This window comes from Eurosta solidaginis, chromosome 2 (assembly GCF_040869045.1).
Source record: "Eurosta solidaginis isolate ZX-2024a chromosome 2, ASM4086904v1, whole genome shotgun sequence".
NCBI classification, from domain to species: domain Eukaryota; kingdom Metazoa; phylum Arthropoda; class Insecta; order Diptera; family Tephritidae; genus Eurosta; species Eurosta solidaginis.
The window spans coordinates 7,349,571-7,357,777 of NC_090320.1; positions in this window are offsets into that span (position 1 = coordinate 7,349,571).

Sequence of the window (8,207 nt, forward strand, 5' to 3'; positions counted from 1 at the left end):
ATCTCGCATAGCACAAGTGCTAAAAGTGTGTTAGAGTGTAAGCAATCCTTAGAAAGAATCGGCATAGGGAGAAACATACATCACTGTAGGGTCCCCGGGCACTTGGTAATAAATGGAAATGAGATTTTTAGCTAGGGCGCAACCCTTGAAGCTTATATCGTTGACTTCTCAATCAGAATGGGTGAGATGAAAACACATAATCAAGAGTGGGTAAACAAGGCGCTGGAAAGTGTCCATCATGTGCTGTTCTGTCGATTTTACACTAACAATGTTACTCTTATAAATAAAAAGAGGGGAATGTTAGTTCATGAGGGGCATTATTACTGAACGCTACTTCTGTCGTCATATGCTTTTAAATTAGCGTACGTCTATTAAAAGTGGCACAGTTATCAAATCTAGAAGCTGCAAGTAGGATAGGCCGTATAATTATTCTGGTATTTGCGAAGAGAACAAGTTATTTTATAAAAAAGATCCTAGATTTTGATAGGGATTTTCGGGTTGGGGTTGAAGTGGAAGATACTAGAGTGTACTGGCGAAATGAGAGAATCGGTCCGTGCGTCTTTGCCTTTTTAACTTGTTGACTTCATTGACCTCTGGTATCGTCACGATAATGGGCACAAATTTACGAATGAAAGCACTTGCCTTTTTCCCACTTTCGACAATTTCGTACGTTATCGTTATGTTTGTCGGGCTTGACAATGCATTTCATCGTTGACCAGATCATACATACCCTATAGGGAACTCAGTAATTAGTGAAAAAATGTCTAGTTCAGAGCTAGATTTAAAGTACCGAATAAGTACTAGTTCGATGGTAACTAGATGGTTTCTAGTTCAAAAATCGACAGTTTGGGCTTTCATTTTTAATATTTTACATTAGTATATCTGATAAATATGCTATCTTTAACAAAAAACTGCTATAGCTTTGATCAGCTTCGACTTTGAGTTTGCTTTCTTTCACCACATTTTAAAGCCTTTCCCATACGTAAACTCTATAGCCAATTTGCTTACCATTGGCAGGGAAAATGTTCTACCAAGGGAATTTTTTTCTGATAGACTCAACATAGTATATTAAGACAATGACAATCAACTTATATTTCAGTCAATTCATACTAAACATGCCTAAGTATTTCAAAGCGCAATTTCGGGGAATCCGAAACATTGCATCGGTATAAAATATCGAAGAAGTACCAGCTAAAATATTTCGAGTTCAATTGTGGTTTTCTGGACTACATATAGACTTACTATTGTATGTCAAATTCATTGCAGTTTAGTAACTGAAGGAAAACATTTAGAGAGGGGAGAATACACCCCACTGAGGACATTTTCCCATGGCCACAATTAAAAGTAATAAAACGTAACTGTAAATTCACCAGTTGTTAAGAGCCAATTAATGGTGACTTATAACCATAAAACCATAACCAGACAAAACAGCTGATCGAACCTACCTTATGGAAATCAATGTAATCGATTAATGGTGCCATACCATTACGCTAACTCCATAACCAATTGGTTTTTGGTTTCTCACCATATCCATAACATAAAAATATTTGAGTTGGTGAATTTAATAACTTTTTGTATATTTTATTTATTGTTTTGGATACGTTATGACTAAGAGACTTATTTTTTGTGGAATATGTTTGTAATTTTTTGCGTTTTCTTCATTTTTATGAAATTTTGACGATTTTTAGGTTAAGGCATAATCGATCATATTGTAGATGGTTATGGATATGGGTATGGTTACGGCTATGGCGTTAGGGTTAAGGAAGTTTAATTCGCCCTTTAGCATTTTAATATATAGAGGCTCGAAAATAAAAATTATCTTATGACCACTTGAGAAAATGTGAGTTGACTTGTTGGCGATTTGAGAGAAATAGAATGGACAAAATATCTATATCGGTGACATTGTAGCCACTTTAAATGTCACCTTTTGACCATTTCATAGAGGTTTAACTTTGGTTTGAACTTGTGATTAAGTGATATTGGCAATATGACCGCTGACCTTATGTCATCACAACGACTTCGGCTATTGCCGTTGGATATCAAGAACCTTAAGACGCATAAATAACATTGGTCGACACAGTAGAGGTTTACGCCGATCACTTTATCGGCGGCGGCGGCGTAGGCGGCGCGCCGGCGTACGCCGGTGTTCTTACTTTAAAAGCTTGATTTTTCTATTTAAAAAAATAATATTTTGGAAAGGTTTTGTTTATATGTATTTAAGGAAATCAACGTGTTGGCCATTTCGGAAATATCCGGGGGCTTTGCATCAAAATCTCGCAGACCATTCAAACATTTTCAGGAGTAGCTCCTTGCGAAAGGATTGTCCCTCGTTCGCTTGCTCCAGAGAGGCTTCGAACCTAACCCCGGTCTTTGGAATTGGTACTGCTGCGTCTGCTGAAAAGAAATAGGGATCCATAAAATAGTCACACTTTTGCCTGTATATCTCGTGCAAAGCGTAGTTTCACCTAGGGTTAACTCCTAATAATCGTCGCGAACACAATTTCTTTAAATCATTTGTCGCTCCTTGGCGGTCACGCATAAAGGCGACTTAGGGTTGCTATTAATGGTCTATTAATACTCATGACTCTCGTGGCATAGGGCGCCTCCAGTTTTTTCGGCTGTTTTTAAGAGCTACAATTCCCGATGTGCGAACAGTAGGAATCCCTACCACCAGTCGCTACCACGCCTCCTGAGCCTCACACCATATGCCAGTACAGAAGCTATAGGACTGCAACTTCGAACTCATACCTTCGTCGACGTCACTTTCCTAGAAGCTCTAGGTGTAGCTCCGAAGACTTTCCAACGGATGCTTTTGTCGCGCTATGTTGCCGAGCTACACCAGAGAAACACCTTGAAACGTTAGGGAGTGACTTTTCGGCCAAGGATGCCGCCCTCGAAATCATAAGCAGTCTAAGTGGATGTCATGCGACATGGGTGAAAATCGTATAATCCTCGGCGCATCTACATAATTAAAATTTTACAAGGACCCTGGGTAAAATTTTTAAAATGTAGACCAAATATTGCAGACGCTTGTGTTCACAACATTGATTTCAATAGTCTTCGTTAAAAATAAATTTAGAATGAAAGTCGACGGATTTTAAGTTGAAAGTTGTTAACTACTGTTTTCCGGCCTTACGATATATGTAGGAGCTCATTATGGATGACCACGTAGCTTCAGTTTTCAGGCAAGTTCGACTGTCCACTACGTTAGGGTAGTATCACACACGGTCATTAGTTCCACTGTCTTGGGAAAGCTTTTGCTTCACCACTTTGAGTGTTCTTGCGAAGGACAAAGCCTCACCTGGTAGATATATGTGCCTACGTATTCACATTTGTAAAAGGAGCCGTAACGTGTAGGTGATATTTAAACTTGGTTGATAGGCTATAATCAATGTGATTCACTCCAAGGGACTAGCTTTGGATAGGGCCGCCAACTTTAGGAAATGTCAAACCGGGAGACTTGGGTGTTAAGGATGAAGTGTGAAAATCAAAATTAACATTTCAGACGCTATTGTATAGTTTCGCAAATAAACAACAGATGTTTGAATGCAAGACTTAGTGATTTTTCAAACCCTTCTCATAAGTACATATATCCTCAACTTAAGTATGAGGTAAGAATAATTTCAAAGGAGTGTTTATGCCCCTAGAACCTACCAAAGGATTTTGCATCACTGATTTCGCTTATTCTTGAGGACAATTTAAAAACATGTTCGCCTTGGGTCATTTTATTTGAATTAATTGTTCATTATTAATTTTTTCAAAAATGCAAAGTGAGCATATAAATTTATTATATAACTTATCTTTTAGTGTTCTGTTTTAATAAATTGCTGAATTGGGTGATGCAAAGTCCGTGTTAATCTGACATCGAAAGCGCCTGTTATTTTAAATAACTTTTGAATAGTTATAAAGGGTTAAATTTGGCAATTAGTTTCTTATAACTGGCAGTGACACGCATCCGTTGATACCACTTTCGACCATATCCGACCAATTTTCGACATGAAAAATAAATGGCCTAAACAGTCTTAAACGAGTAAAAAATATAGTAACGCGCCGACGCCGCGCCGATATTTTTGACATTCGGCGGCGGCGTGCGAAAAACGACCAAAATCGGCGGCGGCGTTTATCGGCGGCGTATATCTCTACGACACAGGCTCTGTTGCATGAAATTTTATGCATGATTGTTAAAGTAATTTTTACCCTAATTTCAAACATAGAAGTCGGGTTTTTCTAGCAGCTCTAGCATTATTCAATCAAACGAGGTTTGCTCGGCTGACAATTGCAGCCATTTGGTCCCAAATCGAATTGACATCCGTAAACTGTGTTGTTCCTGTGCGATTTTTCGAAAAATATTAGTAGTAGAAATAGGAAGCAATCAATTTACAAATACCCAATAAGTACTGAACTGCATAATCCCTTAGAACAATTTTTTAAATTTTATGATGAATTTAATAACTATGTCATGATCTATTAGTGTGACTGAAAATATATAATTTTATGAAAAGTACGGACACCAAGGAATCGTACACTTTCGTAAACCTATGAACATACGAAACCTAGATAGGAAGTTTTTGAAACAAGTTTTGAAATGATGTATTTTTGAAAAAATCTTGACGTACGGCAAATGACAAATCCAACATAACTCTTGGTCAATTCGCGAAATATTAAGTAGAAAATGAGTTATTTCCCCCAAAACCTGTTGGCATTTACAAATTTATTATCACTACTAATATACTGCCAAAGGTAGTTTTCTACTACAATTTTCGCTGAATGGGATTGAATTATTCCCCGTTTTTCTTACTTCGTAAAAGCGACCCGTCAAGATTTTTAAATTTGGGAGTGTCAAAGCTCTGTCATCATTGGAGAACAAACCTCTAGTAATTGAATCAAGCAGCTCTATATTTTTTAATGAAGTTTTTAGTAATGCTCCAGCAGTAATCAGCTAACACATGCGCGTTCCAGTGTCCTTGATATAGCTCTTCCATAGTGCGGAGGCCATGGTGAAAACGCTCGCTCGATATTTACTGTGATCGCTTAATTTTTCAGGAAAACGGCCCAGATGCCTATGGAGAAGGTGCATCTTGATATTCATGTTTACACCCAGATGTTGAAAGTGTAGCATCTGATGGTCTATATGCGCCGAAAAGACAGGTAGCTTCCTGTGTCCTAAACTGTTTTTTACAATCTGTGGACCTTCGAAGTTTTCACCTTTTCAGCACTCACTTTTAGAAATGTATTTGAAATATTCACCAGTTTTGTTTAAGGTCTTTATACATTTTGTTTCATAAGACCCAATTTGATATGCGGTAGCAGCGCTAAGGTTGGCATAAGTCCATTTAGAGTGATTTCCGCGGTTTATTCCTGTTATGTTTACCATACAGAAATAAGAGTCATTGTGATGATCCGGCGGTTTACGCTATATCACAGTAGTTTGGTACTTGAAATAAGGTCTTTTTTTATTTGCCCGTAAGCATAATTACTAAAGACCATTTTTACATACGAAACTTAGAATCCAGGGTTTGTATTAGTTTCATATGGGGAACAAAACTGTTTGAATTGTTTACACACATTCTCTTTGAAGAACTCATAATAAATAACGGAATGGATTAAAACAGTTGCTACACCAACTATGGTAATTTGTTAGTTGAGAAGTGTTTGTTTTGTATCATACCCGTATTTCAAAAACCCAGGTTTCGTGAGAAACAAAAGAAAAACTCCATGCAACAGACACAAAGTGCTATTTTTTTTTCACCATTGTAATGTAATAAAATTGATAAAATGATTATTAGGTAGATTTTATTTTTAATTTAGGGGCATAATTTTTAACACGCAAAAACCAAAACAGAACTAAACGCATTTTATGAGTTAAATATTAACATTAAAAAAAAGAGGCGAGCACGCGAACATATCGTTCATTTGTACCTTCATCATAATCTACTTAATTACTACTTTGCTACTTGGCAGTTAAAACGACTGTCGTTAATTGACAATTATATTGGGTACTGTTAATTACTACAACATTAATTTCACGATAATCACGCTTAAGTAATGTGAGAAAGGGCCATTATTTTGCGATATTTGCAAAAGTTTAAGTCTTTTATTCTGGTTTTAAACCAATGCTGATGATAACTGCAGAGACAAGCTTAGAAAATTGTGGTATGAGTCGTAAATCGAAATGACAACCAATATATGTACTTGCCCTTCGAAAAAAGTTTTGCATGATTCACAAGCAGCAACCAAATTAGGATTAAAGTTTTTGAATTTCAAGTAGTTTTTTGACAACGAACGGAAGTCGTGGCACGAAAACGGAGCCAGAGTATGATGTGCAGCCCATTAGATTTTAAATTGGAAAAAAGTTTTTCTAACTTCTTTTTCTAAGTTTTTTTCATTCAACCTTAACTTGCTAAAATTCGTGCTTCTTAGAATTCGATTGACACTTTGTAATGTAGCTGAAAACCTTTTCTTAGAGATCTGACATGGTCAGTGAAATAGATGGATCCCATACAAGTCGCGGCCCCAGCGGTTTTGGGGTCTTAGAATATACCCGCGGTAAGCATGCCTGTCGTAAGAGGCGACTAAAATACCAAATTGATTCAAGGGGTTGTGTAGCGCAACCCTCTCAAGGGCTTGCCAGCGCAATATATAGTTTCTCCAATCCAATTGTCAACCTCACTTATCCGTGGCGAATCCTGTTTCATTAAAAGTCGAGGCTCTGGCGACCCCGAACTCCTGATAGATCTAAGGGGTGGGAGGGCGGTATGGCCTAGAAGATTTCATGTGGTCATACCAAATTGTTTCCAAAATGTTCGGGCTAGTACCTTTATGGTGCTTGTTACCGAAACGTACCGGATCTGCATCCGGCAGAGGACCATCAACATCAATAACACTCCCCAAGGTCTTCGGGGAGTATCCTTATCGCTACAACAACCACATACAATGCATTAATAGACCATACTAGTACTAATTATGTGTCCTTATAATGCTTTCCAATTACGCTTTTAACATTGTGATGTCCTACGAAATAAAATTTGCCCACCTATGCAGATCTTTTGAATGCGTTTTTAACTGGTTGTTTCATAAATGACTCTGGAATAGTCGCTACCTTTGATAAATTTATTTAAATACATATATGTAGTTCAGACTTCAGCGCTATCGGCACTAGTGAGGATACCAACTGTCCCGCTCTGCATCCGATTAGCACCAGCGCGCAGGTATTCATTAAACCAGTAGTGTGAAACTGTCGTTTCGCGTGATTGTTTCCTATTTTTTCTGCAGGGCAATTATAAGATTTTTGTTGGGCGAACAAAGCATGAGCAATTTTATTTTCATTCGACAATGCCCCTTAGAAAAAAAGAACGTAGAAGTTAAAACTTAACATTTTTAAAGATTCTCGAACCGATTTTGAACATTTAAAACATAAGCGCAAAGAAGGTTGGTCTTAATATATTGTAATTTTCATTTCTCTCACTGTAGATATGTGCTAATTTAACAGCCTGTATATTATTTTAGTTCAGCAGTATGTACATACATACATACTTTTAGTTAATCCAATTGAATGTAATGCACTGGCGCAAAGCAAATTGATCTCCCAAATCCGAGAACCTAAATTGAAACAAATTGAATGTAATTTAACCAATGTTGCATGATTATTTACGTATTGTTTATACATAATTACGGTGACCGTAAGGTGCGGTTTACATAGAACACTTTGCCAAAAGCTTCGACTATTATTACTACGTTTATATTTTCGCAAATGTCGCTTTGATACAATGCGCTAACTAACGGTCAAGACACATCCATAAAAGTTGAACTGCATAGCACGAGAAGACGTATGCGAGCATTTGACAGATGAGTTAAAGACATATATTCTTACGGAATGGACTCCATAGGCACGCACATACTCGCATGTTAAAGTATGAAAATTCGAAGTTAAGTCCGAAAACGCGTCCGAACGCATCAATGTAGCATTTTTTCTTGTTTTATGGGTTTTCTGTCTGTAGCAGCCAACTGCAAGACATATGAACTGGCTGCTAAATAAAGACCTCACATTATTTACCGGCCGGTTCAGCCTAACCTAACCTTGAAAATTCAGGATCAGCATTTATAAAAACGGATGGTCACTGCAATTAACACATTTTGTTTCACATAATTAAGTACGGCCTAATTAATTTAGTGCAAAATATTTATACATATGTATCTATGTACATTTA